The sequence below is a fragment of the Salmo salar genome, chromosome ssa09, assembly GCF_905237065.1.
Source record: "Salmo salar chromosome ssa09, Ssal_v3.1, whole genome shotgun sequence".
Taxonomy (NCBI): Eukaryota; Metazoa; Chordata; class Actinopteri; order Salmoniformes; family Salmonidae; genus Salmo; species Salmo salar.
Window position 1 is genome coordinate 33222197 of NC_059450.1, and position 26762 is coordinate 33248958.

The 26762-nt window shown below is 43.7% G+C and overlaps 1 long non-coding RNA gene across 2 annotated transcripts in view; it reads right to left on the minus strand.

Annotated features, from left to right (window-relative positions):
- Positions 1–1603: 1603 nt before the first annotated feature.
- The window catches only part of LOC106611237 (mirror-image polydactyly gene 1 protein), an 82501-nt gene continuing 57342 nt past the window's right edge, over positions 1604–26762 (minus strand). The window contains exons 4-7 of one of the 2 annotated variants that reach the window (XR_006770990.1): positions 26645–26678; positions 24603–24773; positions 12578–12693; positions 1604–2189 (exon numbers count right to left, since the gene is read on the minus strand). This is a non-coding gene — a long non-coding RNA (mirror-image polydactyly gene 1 protein). The remainder of the gene's footprint in view (positions 2190–12577; positions 12694–24602; positions 24774–26644; positions 26679–26762) is intronic. The other variant, XR_001330081.2, reaches the window with a different exon arrangement.

Below are 26762 nucleotides of genomic sequence, written 5' to 3' on the forward strand. Positions count from 1 at the left end.
TGAAGAGGAATTTCAGCAACTCTTGGGGGACAGTGGAAGTTGATAAATGCTTCTTTACTGTTAAAACCAACATGGAATCAGGGTTCTGTGTAGATCACTATGTAGATAGGAACATAAGGTACTAAAAATAATTACTGAGAGAAACCCCAGGCAGCCAGCCTGTCTCGTTTCCCTCTGCTAGCCTAGCTAATCACTATTGAGTTTGTCGGCGTTAAAGTTCGACCCACTCAACCTCCGTGATGATCAGCCTTCCCCAGGGAGTTTCATGTCCATCCGGAGTGTTAATACATGCCCTGCTTGGCCTGACTGACTCCCTCCAGCCTCCTTGTGTTGAGTCCCAAATGGCACCCTCTTCCCACTACTTTTGACCAGGGCCCATATGGCTCCAACCTACTCATATTAAGAGCTAAAACTAGTCCTCATATGCATCATTTGGCTCTAATTTGAGATATCTAAAGTAATTACACCCTAATTATAATATTAATCCATGGGAATTCATTATTAGAGGTTTTGGAAAATACTGAAAAAGGTGCTTTTTATTTGTCTTTAGCTTTAACCGGCCACCAAATACATTTTTTTGTCATTAGTCATTCAATGGAATAAATTGTGTGACAACACCTTAAAAATAGAAGAGAAAACCGTACAGCGGTGTAGCTAGCATGTCTGTGATTGGTTGTGTGTATTATCCAGGAGACACAATGGAGAGTGAATCCTCAAACACACACACAGAGCAGAGCCAGCTTCTCTTCTCTGCTTTGTTGGGGCTGGAAGGACGGTTCCCCACATAAAGGTCTACAGGACCACTGATAAGACGTAGTACTAGGCTACCTCCCTCTATCTTTCTTTCTTTCTCCCTATCAATTCAATTGGCAAACATATGTTTACATTGCCAAGGCAAGTGAAATAGACTCTCTTTCTCTCTCTCTTGCTCCCACTCTCACACAATGCAAATTGTCTGAGAAAAGGAGAATACAACGCTATCCTTAGTCTCCTCAGAGCAAAGCCAGGGTGGGGTGGGCCACTCCATAAAAACCTACTAGCGTTCTCAGAGATCCCAGTCACTCTGTGGTGACCAATGCCAGCCTAACAGTCCACCACGTGACAGATGAGATGCAGAGAAAACTAACTATCAGGATATGACACACATTGAGAACAGGATGCAGGTTACCAAACTAGATCGGCTACTTTCTGAGCCAACAGAAAATAGATGGTAGGACATGCCAGCTACACCGCTGCACAGTTCTCTTCTATTTTTAAGGGGTTGTCACACAATTTATTCCATTAAATGACTAATTACAAAAACAAATGTCATTGGCGGACGATTAAAGCTAAAGCCAAATAAAAAGCACCCTTTTTCTGTATTTTCCAAAACCTCTAATAATTAATTCTCATGGATTAATATTATAATTAGGGTGTAATTACTTTAGATATCTGAAATTAGAGCAAAACGATGCATATGAGGATTAGTTTTAGCTGTTAATATGAGTAGGTTGGAGGGAGAGCTGGCGAAAACATGTTTCTCAGCCATTTTTAATAAGCGGGAGAGCAATGAGCTGTCTTGCTGTGCAGCCATTTTTTATTAAGAAGTTAGAATGGGGTGCGATCATAGCTACCCGACCCTTTCAGCCAAATGAAATGGAAATGATCTGTGGTCCTATGAATGTGTAGTTCTCGCTCTGTGGCTAGTAGTATTTGTGCAGAATGGGATCAGAAAGTACCCAGGAACAACATACTTTATTACTAGGTTCAGTATTTTACAATTATCACAATAATGATGACGGGATACTTTTTTGTTGAACTAAATTGTGTCCCCTAAACCAACGGTATAACAATGTACTATTGGAAAAATGCACGAGTGAGTGAGCAGGTTTATTTGATTTCATAAATGACTTTCCACTAAGATTCTAAGTCACATCTAAGTCTAATATGAGTCTTATCATATTTCACGATTGTGCCTTTAAATCCACTATTTGGAGCTGTATAACCCTAGCAGAAATTATACCAATGTTTCAAGCAGCACTAAACCATATATTCCTGTTATCGGAGAACCTTCACTATGCAGATACAGACATCTTAAAGAGGAAGTGTATGTGTGTGTCACGTGCATAGTGTTTGTATTTCCTCCTCCAGCTGTTGGCTGCGCTCCAGGGCCCTGTCTCTCTCTCTCTCTGGACCACCTCTACGTCCTCCTGGTAACAACACAAAACAACAGACAGAAAGACAGACGGTTCAGAACGATGCAGATAGAAATGTAATGAATAGATCGAACACGTTTCCCAATTCATATTTGTTCTACAAAATAGATTTCTATCTCCAGCTCCTCCTGTTGACACGACAGACAGTCAGATCACATCCCAGTTTGAACAGCACAGTTAGTAGCTACAGTTACAGGACATGGAGCTGAATGACATTGTGCTTGGGTGGCTTAATAAATATTATTTATCCGTGTTTCCATGTGAGAATAAATTGTATTGTGACTATTTCAATTGTCGTGATACTTCAGATTTATCAACAGTTTTACACTTTGATGTGACATATTATGCATTCCATTTTGAACACTGGATTATAATTTCTTTAGTCAAAATCAAGTAATGGTACTTGTAATAAATCAGTTCACAAACACGTTAAAACGCAGCTGAAGTATCACATCTTTTCAGCTCCTCAAAGTGGTTTTCCTACTGAGGCGGAGGAGGCGTAACGTCGTTGATTCCTCTCACACCACAGATAACTATCCATGTCTGCAGCGTATGTCTTTTAACAGCGTTTTAATTCAGCGCATGTAGAGCACCAGCAGTCCCAGAAGCACACAGGGAGCCTCTAACACAATGAGGTTGCTCTGAGGAGATCCCATTCACGCTATTGTCTCCCCACTCAGCACCTACTCAGAGGGACTACCGTTCAAAGGGACGAGGGAAGGGAGGCCGGCTGGCCTGATCACGGCGGTGGGTGGGAGCAGGGGATGCTGGGTAAACAGTGTGTGGTTGTGTGTGGTTTTGTGTGAGAGTGCTGGGCAACCCTGTGGTTAAACCTGGCCCACAATAAATGCCCTGCTAATTAGCAGCCGTTGAAACAGATGTATTGATGGTCTCAACAGCTAAGAGAGGAGGGAACAATGGAGGTCTGAATAAACAAGGGGAGCAGGGCCATACTGTACATGGCCGCAATCTATAGCCTCTGTGATGAGAAGGGAAGAAGGGGGAGAGAGAGAGAACCTTTTGTCTTAACAGTGACAGGAGAGATGATTGGATTAGCAGAGTCGTGTTCAGTAGGGCACGGGAAAAAGGAAAATATGTGTTCTTATTGGACAAATTCATGTAGTACCTCACTCCTTTTTAAAACGTTTTCTCACTGCTGAACACGACCCAAGCTCTATTTGTTTTATTGTTAAACTGCAGAATGGTAAGCAGCACCTTTTTTGGGGACTTCTATGACTTGGTTGGATAGTGGCTGAAATAGGGTGACCAACTGCCCCGGGTTTTATGGGACAGTCGTGCATTTTGGCTCCTTGGCCCCTGTCCCACAACCAAACAATCATGTTCCGCAAATTATCAACAAATTAAAACACCAATTTACAATTATTATTTTTTATTTGTCCCGTGTTTCAGTCAGACTTCTCATTGATTTGATGAGAATTAACATTCCAACCTGTCTCTTTTGCAGTCACGTTACGCTTATGACAAGACATATATCATAAGTCTATAGTAGACTACTGGTGATTTAAACACCTCTCCAATCGTTGTGAGATCTGATGTTCTGCGCAGCGCAAGACGAGACGTGGGCCAATGTCGTATCGTCAACCAATCACATTTGTCAAAGCATTTCGGGCAAAATTCCAGCTGTTTCTAACGAAGAGCTACAAAAGTTAACCAAATTGACAGATTAGACCGAAGGATGAGGTCATTTCCTCAAACTTGTAAGGCTCTCCATGATCATTAGTTGCTCATTGAACATATTTTCTGCTACTTCACTCAATCTCGTTTTAAAAGTCTCACTTCCTTACAGTTTTACATTCCCTGAGACCAACCAGATATGTTTCCACAGACAAATTGTCAAACATTCACCAAATGTTGTGGCTGAGACAAAAGAAAAGACTTGGTGTGCTTCAATTAGCTCGCTCAGTGCATTGGGAGGGGGATTTGCGTGTGTGTGTGTGTGTGGGGGGGGGGGGATTGCTGCCAGAAAAATGTGTTAATGCACACTGTCCCGCGAATGTCCTGCAAAATCATCCTGTTGTCCCGCATTTGGGTATTTTAAATGTGGTCACCATGTGAGATGAAACCATATGAGCACTGGGCTGGGGGCTGGTCTGCTGCTATAAACACCTTTGGCCTAAATAAGTACATGCAGCTTCCCCTCGGGTCTCCAGAACCATCATTCTAATTACTGGCACCAAGGTCTCCCAAGTCAAAGAGAACATCAAAAAGAGGCCAACCTCTAAAGTCAATATGTACTTTTCTCCAACAGAGAGGAGAGCTCGACTTCAAAGCCTGTTTCTTTTAATCATATGCATTATATCAGCATTCATTACAATAATATCCAAATGAGTTTGACAGAGTAGCGGGTTAACCTGTTGTGATGATGAAGGCAGTACTGTGAAGGAGAATAACTAGCGTGACCTTTTAGAGGTACAGTACAGGAGGTTGCAGGGCAGACAGCCAGTGGTCGGCTGGTGGGGCCAAAGTGCAACAGATTGGCAGCAGGGACTGGCTGGCATTTCTCACTCTGTGGGAACTGGGAATATCAATCTATGAAAAGATGCATCTGTTATGACAGACAACAAACTATTGACTGATGTGGAATTTTGTTGATCAATGTAAATAAATATCAAATATTTATCTATTGATGTTTTATTCTGGATTGTGTTCTCTACATTCTCCATAATCTTATTTATCTGTAGTGACCATTTCATTAGAATCATTTCATTTAACCTTTCATTTAAACTAGGGTCAAACTGCACCGCCTTTCCTTCTTGTGTCCTCAAGTCTGAATCTCCTGTTAATGTTTTTTTAACCTTTATTTTACCAGGTAAGATGACTGAGAACACATTCTCATTTATAGCAACGACCTGTGGAATAGTTACAGGGGAGAGGAAGGGGGATAAAAGAGCCCATTGGAAACTGGGGATGATTAGGTGGCCATGAAAGTATGAGAGCCATATTGGGAATCAAAGATATAACCTGTTCATTTTAAATGGATATCAATCAAAGATATCAGCTGTTCATGTTAATGGATATCAAAGACATCACCTGTTAATGATAATAGTCAAAGATATCAGCTGTTCATGTTAATGGATATCAAAGACATCGCCTGTTAATGATAATGGACATCCACTCAAGAGAGTAACAGTCAAAGACCACACCTGGCAACTAAGCCCTTGACACACTAGACCGTAGCGTCAAGTAACACACCTGCATGCACATTAAACTGAGGCATAGTTAATGAGCAAGTCTATGATGACTGTGCCTTCATGATAATGTTTTCACCAAACAGCAGTATCAAGCTGTGGGAATCAGTTCCCATTTTAAGCTTTTAAAACACTTTTTTATGGCCTTTTATCTGTGAATGCCTGTGAGAGAACCAGTTCTGCAGTCTTCTCAAGGAGGCTCTATAAGTGGGTCCTAAAGCTCTGTGTGTGTGTGTGTGTGTGTGTGTGTGTGTGTGTGTGTGTGTGTGTGTGTGTGTGTGTGTGTGTGTGTGTGTGTGTGTGTGTGTGTGTGTGTGTGTGCGTGGCTTGAGCGGAGTAGCTGTCTGTGACTTTAGTGCCCTCTGAAATGGCAGGGGTGGAGAGGAGAGGGCCGGGGGTTGAGGGATTCTCATTGCTCAGGTCATCTCAAGTGATCTGTTGTAGTGGCTGCCCTAGCCCTGAACCACCTGTGTTTGCACACCAGCTTTTCCTTCAAGCACTGACAGCCCAGAGTGATGGCACTGCAATGCTCCTCTCCTTGGCTCGCTAACGCAGTTAATCATTACGACTACTGCCTCCTCTGGCCCTAGCAGCTCAGATTCAGCCTGCTCTTCCATAATACTTCTACTTGACATGATGGTAAAGGATTTTGCATGTCTAATTTGGAAGGACACAAAGTATATGATCAGTTAAAAGGTGCATGATCAAATGCAAATCTAGGGATCTTAAAGTGTAAACAAATTGGGAATGTTGGGTTGGCCATGTTCCCTGATTTTATAATTCTTTACTAAATAAACCAGTAACGTTATGACTATTCAAAGAGTAATTTTGTGCAGTCATAGAAAAATTCAATGATTTAAAATCAATACATTCTCTTCACGTCAAGATGAACTTCAGCAGGGGAGGACTGTTTGACACCGACCTTTCTATGTTTAAATAATCCCAGTCATCTTCTCTTAGCTGGTTTCTTTAAAGTAAAATGTCAATTGATGAATCAAAGACCTGTGAGGTTTTCAATTGTTTTGTGGATCTGTTCCCGGCACTGCTGACTAATTTTACGACAGCTGTTCGCATTTCATTTTAAATTAAAAACCCCGCTCTGTAATCCCAGGAGCCAATCTATAATTAAGGGGATTTATAGAAAAACCAAGTGCTACATTAATAACAAAATGTAATATATTTCTTAATAAGCCACCAGTGGAGATTGAAGAAACCTTCTAAGAAATAAAGTAGAAGAGTACAAATACTTTCAGCCAGCAGCCTTTAGAAAGAGCAGAAGAAGACTGGATAGAGGTTCTCTTAGTTCAGTTGAAACAGAACAAATCATTCTAATCCTCTAAACTAGTCATCATCATAAACCACCAACTAGTCACAAACTTGTTAACTGATTTCATCAACAAACATTCTGATGTGTCTGTTTCACCGTTCCCGCCTAAAAAAAAAAAAATCAGAGAGAGAAGTCATCTGAAAATAAAAATGCAAATGTTTGTCTGACAGAAAAATGCATGGAGAAAATGACAACAAAAGAGCTGTACAGGTCTCTCTCCCATAAATGGAGAAAAACAAATAGGCTCATGTTTACCCTGTACCTCACTGGAGGGTGACATTGTTGATGATGTCATTCTAAATCCCATCACCTACGTGGCCAGGACACACAATGCACTCAATTTTCAATGTCTTTTGATGTATTAAGATGTGTTGTGTATTTATTGTATGTTACTATACTACTATACTACCGTACTACTATACTGCCATACTACTATACTACTGATGTGTATTTAGTTAGCCATGTTTAGTTAGGGACTGCAGATTATGAAAATTAGCTGTGTTTAGCTAACTCTGGTACAAACATATTTCACTCTCTGAATGTTTTTTAAATTGCACATGGTCCCTTTAAATAAACTACTACCACTACTACTACCACCACCACCATCACTTCTACCATCACTACCACCATCACCAACTACCACCATCACTACTACTACCACCACCACCACCATCACTTCTACCATCACTACCACCATCACCAACTACCACCATCACTACTACTACCACCACCACCACCATCACTTCTACCATCACTACCACCATCACCAACTACCACCATCACTACTACTACTACCACCACCACCATCACTTCTACCATCACTACCACCATCACCATCACTACTTCTACCACCACCACCACTTCTACCATCACCATCAACTACCACCATCACTACTACTACTACCACCATCACTTCTACCATCACCAACTACCACCACCACCACTACTACTACCACCATCACTTCTACCATCACCAACTACCACCATCACTACTACCGCTACTACTACCACCATCACTTCTACCATCACCAACTACCACCATCACTACTACCGCTACTACTACCACCATCACTTCTACCACCACCATCACTACCATCACCACCAACTACCACCATCACTTCTACCCTCACTACCACCAACTACCACCATCACTACTACTACCACCACCATCACTTCTACCATCACCACCAACTACCACCACCACCACCATCACTACCACCACCACCAACTACCACCAGCACTACTACCACCACCATCACTTCTACCATCACTACCACCACCACCATCACTACTACTACCGCCATCACTTCTACCATCACTACCACCACCAACTACCACCACTTCTACTACCATCACTACCACCACCACCACCATCAGTACTACCACCACCACCACTACCACCATCATCAGTACTACCACCACCACCATCAGTACTACCACCACCACTACCACTACCACCACCACCAACTACTACTACTAGTACCACCACCAAATACTACTACCACCACCAACTACTACTACCACCACCAACTACTACTACAACCACCAACTACTACTACAACCACCACCACCACCATCAGTACTACTACCACCACCATCACTACCACCACCACCAACTACTACTACAACCACCACCACCACCACCATCAGTACTACTACCACCACCATCACTACCATCACCATCAGTACTATCACCACCAACTACTACCACCACCACCACTACTACCACCACCACTACTACTACCACCCTCACCACTACTACCAACTACTACCACCACCACCATCAGTATTACTATCTACGATCCTGTAGGTTCATGCTCTACAACATTCGCAGAGTACGACCCTGCCTCACACAGGAAGCGGCGCAGGTCCTAATCCAGGCACTTGTCATCTCCCGTCTGGATTACTGCAACTCGCTGTTGGCTGGGCTCCCTGCCTGTGCCAATAAACCCCTACAACTCATCCAGAACGCCGCAGCCCGTCTGGTGTTCAACCTTCCCAAGTTCTCTCACGTCACCCCGCTCCTCCGCTCTCTCCACTGGCTTCCAGTTGAAGCTCGCATCCGCTACAAGACCATGGTGATTGCCTACGGAGCTGTGAAGGGAACGGCACCTCCATACCTTCAGGCTCTGATCAGGCCCTACACCCAAACAAGGGCACTGCGTTCATCCACCTCTGGCCTGCTGGCCCCCCTACCTCTGAGGAAGCACAGTTCCCGCTCAGCCCAGTCAAAACTGTTCGCTGCTCTGGCACCCCAATGGTGGAACAAGCTCCCTCACGAAGCCAGGACAGCGGAGTCAATCACCACCTTCCGGAGACACCTGAAACCCCACCTCTTTAAGGAATACCTAGGATAGGATAAAGTAATCCTTCTAACCCCCCCCTTAAAAGATTTAGATGCACTATTGTAAAGTGGTTGTTGGATATCATAAGGTGAATGCACCAATTTGTAAGTCGCTCTGGATAAGAGCGTCTGCTAAATGACTTAAATGTAATGTAATGTATTACCACCACCACCACCATCAGTACTATCACCACCAACTACTACTACCATCACCAACTACTACTACCACCATCATTACCACCACCACCACCAACTACTACTACTACCACCACTACTACCACCACCACAACCAACTACTACTACTAATACCACTACCATCACTACTACCACCACCACCACCACTACCACCACCACAACCACCACCACCAACTACTACTACCATCACTAATACCACCACCACCACCACCACCAACTACTACCACCATCACTACAACCACCACCACCACCACCACCATCAGTACTACCACCACCACTACCATCACTACCACCACCACCATCACTACCACCACCACCAGTACTACCATCACTACCACCACCACCAGTACTACCATCACCATCAGTACTACCATCACCACCTCCACTACCACCACCATCAGTACCACGACCACCACCATCAGTACCACCACCACTACCACCACCATCAGTACCACCTCCACCATCAGTACCACCTCCACCATCAGTACCACCTCCACTACCACCTCCACCATCAGTACCACCTCCACCATCAGTACCACCTCCACCATCAGTACCACCTCCACTACCACCACCATCAGTACCACCTCCACCATCAGTACCACCTCCACCATCAGTACCACCTCCACTACCACCACCATCAGTACCACCTCCACCATCAGTACCACCTCCACTACCACCACCATCAGTACCACCTCCACTACCACCACCATCAGTACCACCACCACTACCACCACCATCAGTACCACCTCCACCATCAGTACCACCTCCACCATCAGTACCACCTCCACCATCAGTACCACCTCCACTACCACCACCACCATCACTACCACCACCACCAGTACTACCATCACTACCACCACCACCAGTACTACCATCACCATCAGTACTACCATCACCACCTCCACTACCATCACCATCAGTACTACCATCACCACCTCCACTACCACCACCATCAGTACCACCACCACCAGTACCACGACCACCACCATCAGTACCACCACCACTACCACCACCATCAGTACCACCTCCACCATCAGTACCACCTCCACCATCAGTACCACCTCCACTACCACCTCCACCATCAGTACCACCTCCACCATCAGTACCACCTCCACCATCAGTACCACCTCCACTACCACCACCATCAGTACCACCTCCACCATCAGTACCACCTCCACCATCAGTACCACCTCCACTACCACCTCCACCATCAGTACCACCTCCACCATCAGTACCACCTCCACTACCACCACCATCAGTACCACCTCCACCATCAGTACCACCTCCACTACCACCACCATCAGTACCACCTCCACTACCACCACCATCAGTACCACCACCACTACCACCACCATCAGTACCACCTCCACCATCAGTACCACCTCCACCATCAGTACCACCTCCACCATCAGTACCACCTCCACTACCACCACCATCAGTACCACCTCCACCATCAGTACCACCTCCACTACCACCACCATCAGTACCACCTCCACCATCAGTACCACCTCCACTACCACCACCATCAGTACCACCTCCACCATCAGTACCACCTCCACTACCACCACCATCAGTACCACCTCCACCATCAGTACCACCTCCACTACCACCACCATCAGTACCACCTCCACCATCAGTACCACCTCCACTACCACCACCATCAGTACCACCTCCACCATCAGTACCACCTCCACTACCACCACCATCAGTACCACCTCCACCATCAGTACCACCTCCACTACCACCACCATCAGTACCACCTCCACCATCAGTACCACCTCCACTACCACTACTACTAACAGCTCTATTGCTTTAGATCACCAGACTAGATAACAAGGCTCGGAGACAAGCAAACAGTGAGTGGTTGAATAAACAATACAATTATACCTGTGACTAAAATGGAAATGTGGTGTGTGTCGGGCAGGGCGGGTTTCGGTTAAGGGGTTGGTATCTAAATAATAGCCCAGCATACTGTAGTAGGAGTGTGGCCATATTTAAAGGCTGAGTTGTTGGCAAACAGCAGCACTGAGCTGAGCTCAAATTGATCAGAAATACAGTGTAGACATTGTTAATGTTGTAAATGACTATTGTAGCTGGAAATGGCTGATTTTTAATGGAATATCTACATAGATGTACAGAGGCCCATTATCAGCAACCATCACTCCTATGTTCCAATGGCATGTTGTTTTAAAAATTTTAAATTATAAACTTGGATTAGCTAACACAACGTGCCATTGGAACACAGGAGTGATGGTTGCTGATAATGGGCCTCTGTACGTCTATGTAGATATTCCATAAAAATCAGCCGCTACCAGCTACAATTGTCATTTACAACATTAACAATGTCTACACTGTATTTCTGATCAATTTGATGTTATTTAAAAAATGGACAAAAAAGTGTATTTTCTTTAAAAAACAAGGACATTTCTAAGTGACCCCAAACGGTAGTGTATTGACTGTATGTTTTGTTGATTCCATGTGTAACTGTGTTGTTGTATGTGTCGAATTGCTATGCTTTATCTTAGCCAGATCACAGTTGCAAATGAGAACTTGTTCTCAGCTAGCCTACCTGGTTAAATAAAGGTGAAATAAAATAAAATAAACACACACGGTAACGTACACTGACCCATATAAACACACACACGGTAACGTACACTGACCCATATAAACACACACACGGTAATGTACACTGACCCATATAAACACACACACGGTAATGTACACTGACCCATATAAACACACACACGGTAATGTACACTGACCCATATAAACACACACACGGTAATGTACACTGACCCATTTAAACACACACACGGTAATGTACACTGACCCATTTAAACACACACACGGTAATGTACACAGACCCATATATACACACACACACGGTAATGTATACAGACCCATATATACACACACACACGGTAATGTATACAGACCCATATATACACACACACACGGTAATGTATACAGACCCATATACACACAAATGTATACAGACCCATATACACACAAATGTATACAGACCCATATACACACAAATGTATACAGACCCATATACACACACACGGTAATGTATACAGACCCATATAAACACACGCGGCATGCTAGGTAGCATCCCAAATGACACCCTATTCCCTTTACAGTGCACGATTTTTAATCAGGCCTGTGATCAAAAGTAGTGCACTATATAAGGAAATGGTGCCATTTGGAACGCAACCATAGAGAAGGGTAACCTGTGCTGCTTGTAGTCTTAATGTGCAGGGATTCTTCGGCGACAGGGGCGAAGAAGAGGAGGGGTTAGATTTACCTTCGGAGCACGTTCTTCATTGTTTTTGGCCGTCAGGTGTCTTCAGTTGTTTGCTGAAGTCTGGCTTGTTTGCTGAAGTCTCTCGTCTGCAGGAGATCTTGCTCCAGCCACTTGCACTGTGGAAGAAGAGCCAGAGAAGATCATTTTTTCAATACCATACACAGACAACATTAATTACTACATATTAAGTGGTTGTTTTCTACCTTGATGTCAGCAATTACCCTGATACAGACAGACAGACAGACAGACAGACAGACAGACAGACAGACAGACAGACAGTATAAACACCCCAGCAGTAGCACCGACCACGGCTCAGTCAGAAGGTCTCAGTGTTATTGTAAGACAGAGTTGTTTTATACCAGTCCGTATGTGCTCTTCTTTATGTGCACATTCCAAGACTAAAGGACAGTTACCAGGAATGTAAACCATCCCTCTCTCCCTGACAAGTCACAATGTTTCGACATCCAGCTGCCTAAAAAACCTCCCGCAAACAAGAGCAGGCGGGCAAAACCTAGGAGTCCAGCTCTCTCAGCTCCCGTCGCCTTCCTCTGCAGTCTGGAATAACAGTTCCCTCATCCAGGCAAAACACAAAGCTTCTCTTTAGAGTCAGGGTGAGTTACGGCTTTCAGGCAACAGATGTTTTGGACTAAAATCATTTAAATCAGAGCACCGAGAGTGGGAGTGCACCTCTCTACTCGACCCAGGCAGGCTAGGCAGGCCACCTGGCTACAGTACGACGCCCAAAAATAGCAACTGTTGGAACACATGGAGCACGGAGCAGACAATAATTACCTAACGTTACATATGGGAAGGGAAAGGGAAAGGGGGATACCTAGTCAGCTGTACAACTGAATGCAATCAACTGAAATGTGTCTTCCACATTTAACCCAACCCCTCTGAATCAGAGAGGTGCGGGGGTGCTAACTTAAATCGTCATTGGCTATGTTCGGTGCATAATGTCTGAAAACACACTTACATCACACTGTCAGTTATATCAAAGGCTTGTCATTCAATTGCACATAATCAATACTTGGAAAATATGTGGATCTGGTAATGAAAGACAACTCACCAAGACATCAGAACAAGCAACACCTCAATTCGCAGTGTTAACATACACACTGGTCTACCAGGGAACAGTATTCACTGTAACGTACCAGGGGGGACACAACAAATCACCTCAGCTCTCAGTGTTAACATACACACTGGTCTACCAGGGAACAGTATTCACTGTAACGTACCAGGGGGGACACAACAAATCACCTCAGCTCTCAGTGTTAACATACACACTGGTCTACCAGGGAACAGTATTCACTGTAACGTACCGAAAAGAACAAGAGTAGGTATGGAAAATAGAATAGTGTTCTCTGTGTTCCTCCCAACACTTTTCATATACCAGTTAATAATAATAATAATAATAATAATAATAATAATAATAATAATAATAATAATAATCATCATCATTCAGTGGTATAGAGAATAGGATAAAATAGATGTCTTCCTCCCTCCTCCCAGCAGGCTGATGGATGTAGCAGTCCTCTGGTTGTCACAGTGGGCTAATCCCCTCAGGATGAAGAGAGGGATAGGAAGAGCAGCAGGGGAGGCAGAAATCCTTCAGGATAGAGTGTGGAGACCATCCCCGCCTCACAGGGATTAGGAAGAGGCATTTGCAACATACTTTTAAAATTGCCCCAAAGATGAAATTGTTGCTTTCCACAAAAAGCCAGAGGCAATATTTTTCCAGGAGATGTGAATGTGGTGTTAGCCCAGGGTTTTGTGGAGATATGGATTGTAGTCTAGGGTTGAGCCCTGCTGGTTACTTCCACTCAGCCTTGTGTTAAAGTCAGAGGCTCTAAGAAGACTGGCAACACCCCCCCCAATTGACAACCCCAACACTTGATGCATCCTCAACTGCATTGACCTACTTATATGGACTTGAAGTCATTGCATTAGTCAATTGATTACTAGATTTTAAAATGTGTGAGATCATATGTGTACAAATCTGAGGAGAAGCAACACATTTTCAAATCAGATTTAATAGGCTCTCATATTTTGAAGAACTTCTGATGTTTATTGCACCAGCTTGTACGTTGAACAAAGGGAAGGGACCCCAATGTCCAAAGTTTGTTTTCTTGTGTAATGACTCCACATACAGTCTTTGTCACGCCCTGACCATAGAGAGCCCTCGTGGTTGTCTATGGTGTTTTAGGTCAGGGCGTGACTAGGGGGATTTCTAGTGAGTTTATTTCTATGTTGGTGTACGTGTATGGTTCCCAATTAGAGGCAGCTGATAATCGTTACCTCTAATTGGGGATACTTAGTGTGTCCCTTTTCCCACCTGCGTTGTGGGATATTGTTTGTATGAGTGCCTATGTGCGCTTTGTATTGTACGTTCATTTATTCTTTGTTGTTTTGAAGTTTCACTGTAATAAATGTGGAACTCACGCTGCACCTTGGTCCGATTATTTATATAACAATCGTGACAGTCTTTGATTTAGACATTGTAAAAATGCCTTATAAAATGGCTTAGTGAACACCTGGGACAACATGGTAAGTACCATAGGTGGATGAGAGGAGAGAGGAGACTCAACCAAAGATGAGAAGTGAGCAGGAGAGGACACAGTGTTCTTCTCATAGAAATAAAATGAGGTTGCCAGCTCTTTGTCCACACACACCAGTGGTGGGTTCGGCGTCAAAAAAATAATGTGTAAAGCCCTTGTTAAGGTCAACGGCATCATGAACTTTATCCAGTACCAGTACAGTTTAGCCAAAAACCTGGTTGCCTCTGCCAGGAGGCAGAATATTTGGCCAGCAAGACAATAACCCCAAACACATCAAATTCCACAAAGAAATTGTTAATTGACCACAAAATGTACATTTTGCAATGGCCATCTCAGTCTCCAGACTTGAACCCCATTGAAAACGTGTGGTTTGAATTAACGACGGCAGTCCATAAGCACAGACCAAGGATATCAAGTATCTGGAAAGATTCTGTATGGAGGAATGGTCTAAGATCCCTCCCAATGTGTTCTCCAATCTCATTCAACGTTTTAGAAAAAGGCTGTGCCGTTATCCTCGCGGGGGGAGGGTGCCCTTTTTGAGCAATTGTAATTAGTACAAAATATTTACATTTTCTTTAAGCATAAAATATAGCTCAGTATTTGTATAATTTATTTTAGACAGTGTTCTTTGCTCATCTTTATCAAGGGTGCCAATCATTTCGATTATGACTGAAACATACAACAGTAGCTAAGTTTGACCAATACAGCTAACCTGGCATTACTAGTGAAGTTACTGGAAATACCCTTTTAATACACATTTATCCACATCCCAGGGACTAAATTGACCCATTAGAGATCCTATTTTTTATACGGAATCAGCACCGCAAACAACCCTATAAACCAATACGTCGTCTTCACAGAGATAATCTACAGGCATGTGAAACTAGACTGGCTCTAGACCAGTCGGAAGTGTTGCTCCAGAGCAGCGTGAGATCCATGTAGTGCCATTTGTTCACTATAGATATATACAGAGTGAGTCCTTAATGGTCCTCTGTTCCCTATATAGTGGACTACTTCTGACCAGAGCCCTATGGGCCCTAGTCAAAAGTAGTACACAATATAGGGAAATGGGGTGCCATTTGAGATGCAGGCATAGTGGAGTTGTGGAGGCCTTTCTTCTCCACACGTCTGATGCCTGCCTTTTAATGGCCTGGCGTCGGGCTGAACGGGACAGAGATCGACGCAGCTCACCCACAGGGAGGGAAGCAGAAAGAAAGCATCCCAATCATAACTAGGCCTGGTAAATCCAGGCTATAGAGAACACATCTCAAACTCCAGCGAGAAAGAGTTTGTAGCTCTGTTTACGACCACCCATCCAGATGAATGTATGACTCCCTGCACAGTAGCTTCCTGCTGAAGACTGGACTATGATTGACATTCTTTCCACACCTTCCTAGGAGAGGAGTGAGTAACCACGTTTCCATCCACAGTAAAGTCATATTGGATCAAAGAAAAATCACAACAGCTGTGATGGAAAACAGGAATTTGCTGGAGGAAACACCTTTAATCGCAAATATTGATATAATAACCATCATATCGAAGTAATTTGGAGTCCCGTGATGATATGGTGTGTTCGTCCGTATAGCTGTGGCGGTCATTACTTTTTGTCAGTGGGTTATTGTAATGAAAAAGACTGCCGGTCTCAAGGTAATTGACCGTTAATTAACATAAACAAGTTTAGCATCGCCAAGCCTCGACGCATAAAAGCTGCTGAAGTGGGCCTTTGGAACATCTACATTTAAAAAGTATAATCAATCCATTTTATACACACCATCACAATAAATCCATGATTTATTTTAGTCAGGTCAAAAGAAACATGATATGAACAGCATTTATTTCAAAAGAACAGAATATGAGTTGGCCTGCTGCACAGTGGCAAGAAAAAGTATGTGAACCCTTTGGAATTACCTGGATTTCTGCATAAATTGGTCTTAAAATGTGATCTGATCTTCATATAAGTCACAACAATAGACAAACGCAATGTGCTTAAACTAATAACACACAAATTATTGTATTTGTCTTGTCTATATTGAATATAACATTTTAACATTCACAGTGTAGGCTGGAAAAAGTATGTAAAGCCCTAGGCTAATGACTTCTCCAAAAGCTAATTGGAGTCAGGAGTCAGCTAACCTGGAGTCCAATCAATGAGACCAGATTGGAGATGTTGGTTAGAGCTGCCTTGCCCTATAAAAAAAATCACAAAATTTGAGTTTGCTATTCACAAGAAGCATTGCCTGATGTGAACCATGCCTCGAACAAAAGAGATCTCAGAAGAACTAAGATTAAGAATTGTTGACTTGCATAAAGCTGGAAAGGGTTACAAAAGTATCTCTAAAAACCTTGGATGTTCATCATACCACGGTAAGACAAATTGTGTATAAATGGAGAAAGTTCAGCTCTGTTGCTACTCTCCCTAGGAGTGGCTGTCCTGCAAAGATGACTGCAAGAGCACAGAGCAGAATGCTCAATGAGGTTAAGAAAAATCCTAGAGTGTCAGCTAAAGACTTACAGAAATCTCTGGAACATGCTAACATCTCTGTTGACGAGTCTACGATACATAAAACACTAAACAAGAATGGTGTTCATGGGAGGACACCACGGAAGAAGCCGCTGCTGTCCCAAAAAAAACATTGCTGCACGTCTGAAGTTCGCAAAAGAGCACCTGGATGTTCCACAGAGTTACTGCCAAAATATTATGTGGCCAGATGAAACTAAAGTTGAGTTGTTTGGAAGGAATACACAACACTATGTGTGGAGAAAAAAAGGCACAGCACACCAACATCTAAACCTCATCCCAACTGTAAAGTATGATGGAGGGAGCATCATTGTTTGGGACTGCTTTGCTGCCTCAGGGCCTGGACAGCTTGCTATCATCAATGGAAAAATGAAGACATTTTGCAGGAGAATGTAAGGCTATCTGTCCACCAATTGAAGCTCAACAGAAGTTGGGTGATGCAACAGGACAACGACCCAAAAGACAGAAGTAAATCAACAACAGAATGGCTTCAACAGAAGAAAATATGCCTTCTGGAGTGGCCCAGTCAGAGTCCTGACCTCAACCCGATTGAGATGCTGTGGCATGACCTCGAGAGCGGTTCACACCAGACATCCCAAGAATATTGCTGAACTGAAACAGTTTTGTCAAGACGAATGGTCCAAAATACCTCCTCCGTTTAGTTGAGGTTATTGCTGCCAAAGGAGGGTCAACCAGTTATTAAATCCAAAGGTTCACATACTTTCCCACCCTACACTGTGAATGTTTACACGTTGTGTTCAATAAAGACATGACAACGCATAATTGTTTGTGTTATTAGTTTAAGCAGACTGTGGTTGTCTATTGTGACTTGGATGAAGATCATATCAAATTTGATGACCAATTTATGCAGAAATCCAGGTAATTACAAAAGGATTCACATACTTTTTCTTGCCACTGTATGTTATCTGGCTATGCTCCATGCTATAGGCTTTTTCATTTCGCTGACAAGATATGCTTATAAGTCCCGTGCCATTATTCTATATTATTTTATAGTAAGAATAATATAATTGAACTTAGCTGAATAAAATAGGGCTATTTTGAGAAAGTAGCAGAGAGTTTGCACTCTGTTCCTTGCCTCAGGGTGCTCAGCTGTTCTTTCATCAAGTCATCATATTTTCATCCATCAGACTATTTTCAATTTAATCTTTTCATCCGTATGCACTCCAATAGTGAATGGAAGCTGTGCGCTATCCCGTCGGTCCATTTTTCAACGATGCCTGGTAGGCTACTTCAGTCTTCTGGCAGAGCATGTGCTTAATATGAGCAGCTAAGAAATAAATACAAGAACACTTATTTCACTCCAGACATCAAACCACTGCTTGAGGAGCATGCACTCGCTGCCTGACAGGAGATATTCTGAACAAACTCTGTATGCCATGGGCTCTCCAACCCTGTTCCTACAGCTACCCAGTGCTCTGTATGCCATGGGCTCTCCAACCCTGTTCCTACAGCTACCCAGTGCTCTGTATGCCATGGGCTCTCCAACCCTGTTCCTGCAGCTACCCAGTGATCTGTACGCCATGGGCTCTCCAACCCTGTTCCTGCAGCTACCCAGTGCTCTGTACGCCAAGAGCTCTCCAACCCTGTTCCTGCAGCTACCCAGTGCTCTGTATGCCATGGGCTCTCCAACCCTGTTCCTGCAGCTACCCAGTGCTCTGTATGCCAAGAGCTCTCCAACCCTGTTCCTGCAGCTACCCAGTGCTCTGTATGCCATGGGCTCTCCAACCCTGTTCCTGCAGCTACCCAGTGCTCTGTATGCCATGGGCTCTCCAACCCTGTTCATGCAGCTAACCAGTGCTCTGTATGCCATGGGCTCTCCAACCCTGTTCCTGCAGCTAACCAGTGCTCTGTATGCCATGGGCTCTCCAACCCTGTTCCTGCAGCTACCCAGTGCTCTGTATGCCATGGGCTCTCCAACCCTGTTCCTGCAGCTACCCAGTGCTCTGTATGCCATGGGCTCTCCAACCCTGTTCCTTGAGCTACCCACTGCTCTGTATGCCAAGGGCTCTCCAACCCTGTTCCTGCAGCTACCCAGTGCTCTGTATGCCATGGGCTCTCCAACCCTGTTCCTGCAGCTAACCAGTGCTCTGTATGCCATGGGCTCTCCAACCCTGTTCATGTAGCTAACCAGTGCTCTGTATGCCATGGGTTCTCCAACTCTGTTCCTGCAGCTAACCAGTGCTTTGTATGCCATGGGCTCTCCAACCCTGTTCCTGCAGCTACCCAGTGCTCTGTATGCCATGGGCTCTCCAACCCTGTTCATGCAGCTAACCAGTGCTCTGTATGCCATGGGCTCTCCAACCCTGTTCATGCAGCTAACCAGTGCTCTGTATGCCATGGGCTCTCCAACCCTGTTCATGCAGCTAACCAGTGCTCTGTATGCCATGGGCTCTCCAACCCTGTTCATGCAGCTACCCAGTGCTCTGTATGCCATGGGCTCTCCAACCCTGTTCATGCAGCTACCCAGTGCTTCATTTGGGAAACCAAGTGATATCTGTTCGGGAACATCAATAGTAATATGTTTTCGCAACACAAGTGATCATTGGTCAACACTAATACTGTGGGGCTGTGACGCTCTCTCCTATGAACATATTCTAATACATGGATCTGTTTTGCACATCGGCACACGATGGTGGCCTGTCTGCATAACTCTCCTCAAACAAACCCTGTTGTAAAACCGGACACTAACAATCGCTACATGAGAGCTTCAAGTCTATATCAAAACCCACATTTCCAAGCAAATACTGGGCCCACTTTTTAATGTTGATGTATAATATCTGGATGCCAACATTTTTCCAACTGCTTGTTTATTTTTAAATCGTTGAACATATTTATGTAAGATTTATGTATCAAATATTTGAGGTTATGCTACCATAAGCTCAAATGCAAATCAAGTAGTTTGTTGGTTTACTAAATCAAACAGATAGCTTCAGACAAATTCACGGTGTGTGTTTGTGTGACTAAACAGACGTTCGTTCAAAGGGCAAACTGGAAACCATATATCCTGAGCCTACATTTATTGTACCTGGGGATTTTAACAAAGCAAATTTGAGAAGGCTAAATTCTACCAGCATATTGATAGCGCTACACGCGTGTGCAATACCCTTGACCACTGCTACTCTAATTTCCGCAATGCATACAAAGCCCTCCCCCGCACTCCCTTCGGCTTGCTCCTACTGTCTTATAGGCAGAAACTCAAACAGAATGTACCAGGGACGAGAACCATTGAACGCTGGTCCAACCAATTGGAAACCACGCTTCAGGATTGTTTGGATCACCTAGACTGAAATGTGTTCCAGTCAGCCTCAGAGAACAACATCGACCTATACGCTGACTCTGTGAGTGCGTTTATTAAGAAGTGCATTGGAGATGTTGTACCCACTGAGACTATTAAAACCTACCCTAACCAGAAACCGTGAATAAATGGCGGAATTTGCGCAAAACACCACCGTATTTAACCATGGAAAGAGGTCTGGGAATATGACTGAATATAAACAGTGTAGTTATTCCCTCCACAAGGCAATCAAACAAGTGAAATGCCGGTACAGGGACAAGGTGGAGTCGCAATTCAATGACTCAGACACGAGACGCATGTTGCAGGGTCTACAGGAAATCATGGAGTACAAAAAGAAAACCAGCCACGTCATGGACACTGACGTCACGCTTCCAGACAAGACAAACCCCCCCCCCAATGGCTGATGTGAGTAAAACATTTAAACGTGTTAACCTTCGCAAGGCTGCTGGCCCAGACGGCATCCTTAGCCGCGTCCTCAGAACATGCGCAGACCAGCTGGTTGGTGTGTTTACAGACATATTCAATCGCTCCCTATCCCAGTCTGCTGTCCCCACATGCTTCAAAATGGCTACCATTGTTCCTGTACCCAAGAAGACAAAGATAACTGAACTAAATGACTATCGCCCCGTAGCACTCACTTCTGTGTGGAAAGTTATAAAAGTTCCTCGGCGTACACATCACAGACAAACTGAAATGGTCCACCCACACAGATTGTGTGGTGAAGAAGGCGTAAAAAGCAGCTCTTCAACCTCAGGAGAATGAAGAAATTTGGCTTGTCATCCAAAACCCTGAAAAACTTTTACAGATGCACAATCGAGAGCATCTTTTCAGGCTGTATCACGGCAACTGTACCGCCCTCAACCGCAAGGCTCTTCAGAGGGTGGTGCGGTCTGCATCACCGGGGGAGAACTACCTGCCCTCCAGGACACCTACAGCACCTGATGTCACAGGAAGGCCAAAAACAGCATCTAGGACATCAACCACCCGAGCCACTGCCTGTTCACACCCCTACAGGTGCCTGTTCACACCGCTACAGGTGCAAAAAGCTGGGACCGAGAGACTGAAAAACAGCTTCTATCTCAAGGCCATCAGACTGTTAAATAGCCATCACTAACTCAGAGAGGCTGCTGCCTACATTGAGACCCAATCACTGGCCACTTTAATTATTTGATCACTAGTCACGTTATACAATGCCACTAAATAATGCCACTTTAGTAATGCTTACATATCTTACATTACTCATCTCATAACAGCTGAAGTCGGAAGTTTACATAGACCTTAGCCAAATACAATTAAACTCAGTTTTTCACAATTCCTGAGATTTAATCCTAGTAAAAAATCTCTGTTTTAGGTCAGTTAGGATCACCACTTTATTTTAAGAATGTGAAATGTCGGAATAATAGTAGAGAGAATTATTTATTTCAGCTTTTTTTTCTTTCATCACATTCCCAGTGGGTCAGAAGTTTACATACACTCAATTAGTATTTGGTAGCATTGCCTTTAAATTGTTTAACTTGGGTCAAACGTTTCAGGTAGCCTTCCACAAGCTTCCCACAATAAGTTGGGTGAATTTTGGCCCATTCCTCCTGACAGAGCTGATGTAAATGAGTCAGGTTTGTAGTCCTCCTTGCTCGCACACACTTTTTCAGTTCTGCCCACAAATTTTCTATAGAATTGAGGTCAGGGCTTTGTGATGGCCACTCAAATACCTTGACTTTGTTGTCCTTAAGCCATTTTGCCAAAACTTTGGACGTATGCTTGGGGTCATTGTCCATTTGGAAGACCCATTTGCGACCAAGCTTTAACCTCCTGACTGATGTCTTGATGTTGCTTGAATATATCCACGTAATTTTCCTCCCTCATGATTACATCTATTTTGTGAAGTGCACCAGTCCCTTCTGCAGCAAAGCACCCCCACAACGTGATGCTGCCACCCCCGTGCATCACGGTTGGGATGGTGTTCTTCGGCTTGCAAGCCTAACCCTTTTTCCTCCAAACATAACGATGGTCATTATGGCCAAACAGTTCTATTTTTGTTTCATCAGACCAGAGGACATTTCTCCAAAAAGTACGATCTTTGTCCCCATGGGCAGTTTCAAACCGTAGTCTGGCTTTTTAATGGCGGTTTTGGAGCAGTGGCTTCTTCCTTACTGAGCGGCCTTTCAGGTTATGTCGATATAGGACAAAATTTTACTGTGGATATAGATACTTTTTTGTACCGGTTTCCTCCATCATCTTCACAAGGTCCTTTGCTGTTGTTCTGGGATTGATTTGCAGTTTTCGCACCAAAGTACGTTCATCTCTAGGAGAAAGAACGCATCTCCTTCCTGAGCGGTATGACGGCTGCGTGGTCCCATGGTGTTTATACTTGCGTACTATTGTTTGTACAGATGAACCTGATACCTTCAGGCATTTAGAAATTGCTCCCAAGGATGAACCAGACTTGTGGAGGTCAACAATTGTTTTTCTGAAGTCTTGGCTGATTGCTTTGGATTTTCCCATGATGTCAAGGAAAGAGGCACTGAGTTTGAAGGTAGGCCTTGAACTACACCCACAGGTACACCTCCAATTGACTCAAATGATGTCAATTAGCCTATCAGAAGCTTTTAAAGCCATGACATAATTTTCTGGAATTTCCTAAGCTGTTTAAAGGCACAGTCAACTTAGTGTATGTAAACTTCTGACCCACTGGAATTGTGATACAGTGAATTATAAGTGAAATAATCTGTCTGTAAACAATTGTTGGAAAATGTACTTGTGTCATGCACAAAGTAGATGTCCTAACCGACTTGACACATTTATAGTTTGTTAACAAGAAATTTGTGGAGTGGTTGAAAAACTAGTTTTGATGACTGCAACCTAAGTGTATGTAAACTTCCGACTTCAACTGTATATACTGTACCTTATACCATCTATTGCATCTTGCCTATGCCGCTCAGTCATCGCTCATTCATATACTTCCATGTACATATTCTCATACACCCCTTCAGATTTATGTGTATTTGGTAGTTGTGGGGGAATTGTTAGATTACATGTTAGATATTACTGAACTGTCGGAACTAGAAGCACAAGCATTTCGCTACAATCGCATTAACATCTGCTAACCATGTGTATGTGACAAATCAAATTTGATGACATCTTAAAGTCGAGAAAATAGGAGAGATGTCAATTGTTGGAGATATCCATTTTTTTCAGTATTCAGAGGAGAGACAATGTTGTTGATTTTGGACAAGGTCATTTCTGGCCAGTGCTCAGTCTCTCTCTATAACAGCTGTGTGTTGGTCAGACCCACCCTGGCCAGTGCTCAGTCTCTCTCCTCTATAACAGCTGTGTGTTGGTCAGACCCACCCTGGCCAGTGCTCAGTCTCTCTCCTCTATAACAGCTGTGTGTTGTGTTGGTCAGACCCACCCTGGCCAGTGCTCAGTCTCTCTCCTCTATAACAGCTGTGTGTTGGTCAGACCCACCCTGGCCAGTGCTCAGTCTCTCTCCTCTATAACAGCTGTGTGTTGGTCAGACCCACCCTGGCCAGTGCTCAGTCTCTCTCCTCTATAACAGCTGTGTGTTGGTCAGACCCACCCTGGCCAGTGCTGTCTCTCTCCTCTATAACAGCTGTGTGTGTTGGTCAGACCCACCCTGGCCAGTGCTCTGTCTCTTTCCTCTATAACAACGCTTATCTCCTTTGCTGTTATCTTCCTCCTTCTCTCCTGGGCCTTCTGCAGCCGGTCCACGATCACCGCCGCGCTCCGCTCAATACCCAGCGTTGAATTTGCACTGGTCACACTGGTCAGCAGCTCCTCAAGGTCCTAACATACACACACAATTCCTAATTAAAAAACAACTGATACAGTACCAGCCAAAAGTTTGGACACACCTACTTAGTCAAGGGTTTTTCTTTATTTTTATTATTTTCTACATTGTAGAATAATAGAGAAGACATCAACACTATGAAATAACACATATGGAATCATGTAGTAACCATTTTGTTTAACTTTTTTTTTTTTTTATATTTGAGATTCTTCATAGTAGCCACCCTTTGCCTTGATGACAGCTTTACACACTCTTGGCATTTTCTCAACTAGCTTAATGAGGTAGTCACCTGGAATGCAATTTCAATTAACAGGTGTGCATTGTTAAAAGTGAATTTGTGGAATTTCTTTCTTTCTTAATGCATTTGAGCCAATCAGTTGTGTTGTGACAAGGTAGGGGTGGTATACAGAAGATAGCCCTATTTGGTAAAAGATCAAGTCCATATTATGGCAAAAACAGCTCAAATAAGCAAAGAGAAATGACAGTCCATCATTACTTTAAGACACGAAGGTCAGTCAATACGGAACATTTCAAGATGTTTTGCAGTCGCAAAAACCATCAAGCGCAATGAGACTGGCTCTGATAAGGACCGCCACAGGAAAGAGTTACCTCTGCTGCAGAGGATCATTTGGAGTTAACTGCACCTCAGATTGCAGCCCAAATAAATGCTTCACAGAGTTCAAGTAACAGACATCTCAACTGTTCAGAGGAGACTGTGTGAATCAGGCCTTCATGGTCGAATTGCTGCAAAGAAACCAATACTAAAAGGACACCAATAAGAAGAAGAGACTTGCTTGGGCCAATCAACACGAGCAATGGACATTAGACCTGTGGAAATCTGTCCTTTGGTCTGATGAGTCCAAATTTGAGATTTTTGGTTCCAACTGCTGTGTCTTTGAGAGACGCAGAGTAGGTGAACGGATGATCTCTGCATGTGTGGTTCCCACCGTGAAGCATGGAGGAGGAGGTGTGATGGTGCTTTGCTGGTGACACTGTCTGTGATTTATTTAGAATTCAAGGCACACTTAACCAGCATGGCTACCACAGCATTCTGCAGCGATACGCCATCCCATCTGGTTTGCGCTTAGTGGGACTATCATTTGTTTTTCAACAGGACAATGACCTAAAACACACCTCCAGGCTGTGTAAGGGCTATTTGACCAAGAAGAAGAGTGATGGAGTGCTGCATCAGATGACCTGGCCTCCACAATCACTCAACCTCAACCCAATTGAGATGGTTTGGGATGAGTTGGACTGCAGAGTGAAGGAAAAGCAGCCAACAAGTGCTCAGCATATGTGGGAACTTCTTTAAGACTGTTGGAAAAATTCCTCTCATGAAGCTGGTTGAGAGAATGCCAAGAGTGTGCAAAGCTGTCATCAAGGCAAAGGGTGGCTACTTTGAAGAATCTCAATTTGTTCAACACTTTTTTGGTTACTACATGATTCCATATGTGTTATTTCATAGTTTTGATGTCTTCACTATTATTCTACAATGTAGAACATTGTAAAAATAAAGAAAAACCCTTGAATGAGTAGGTGTGTCCAAATGTTTGACTGGTACTGTATGAATATGAAAAACACAAAACAAAGCAAAATGCAGATGCTGCAGCTGATGTGTACCAAATATATCAGTTCTCGCATTCTCATAAGTGGTGCACGTGTATTGGATAGATCTGAATATTAGTAATAGCAATATCTTTCTTTTAATCGTTTTTTAAGGAGATAATATCAACCTCCTTAAAATAATCATAGTGTTGAAATATGCTTAGCTGTCCTTTGTTCTTTTGTTTCCTGATACCTTTTAATTGAGGAAATTCTGGTGAGAGAAATGTGAGCCCACATGAGCTCCTAGGGGGGGGGGGCTTACCATATCACTTCCTTCAGGGTTAATATTCTCCAGCCTAAGAAGAGGGGAAAGAGAGAGACGGAGAGAGGACAGACAGAGAGAGAGGAGGAGGAGAGAGAAATAGGGAATTGAGAGAGAA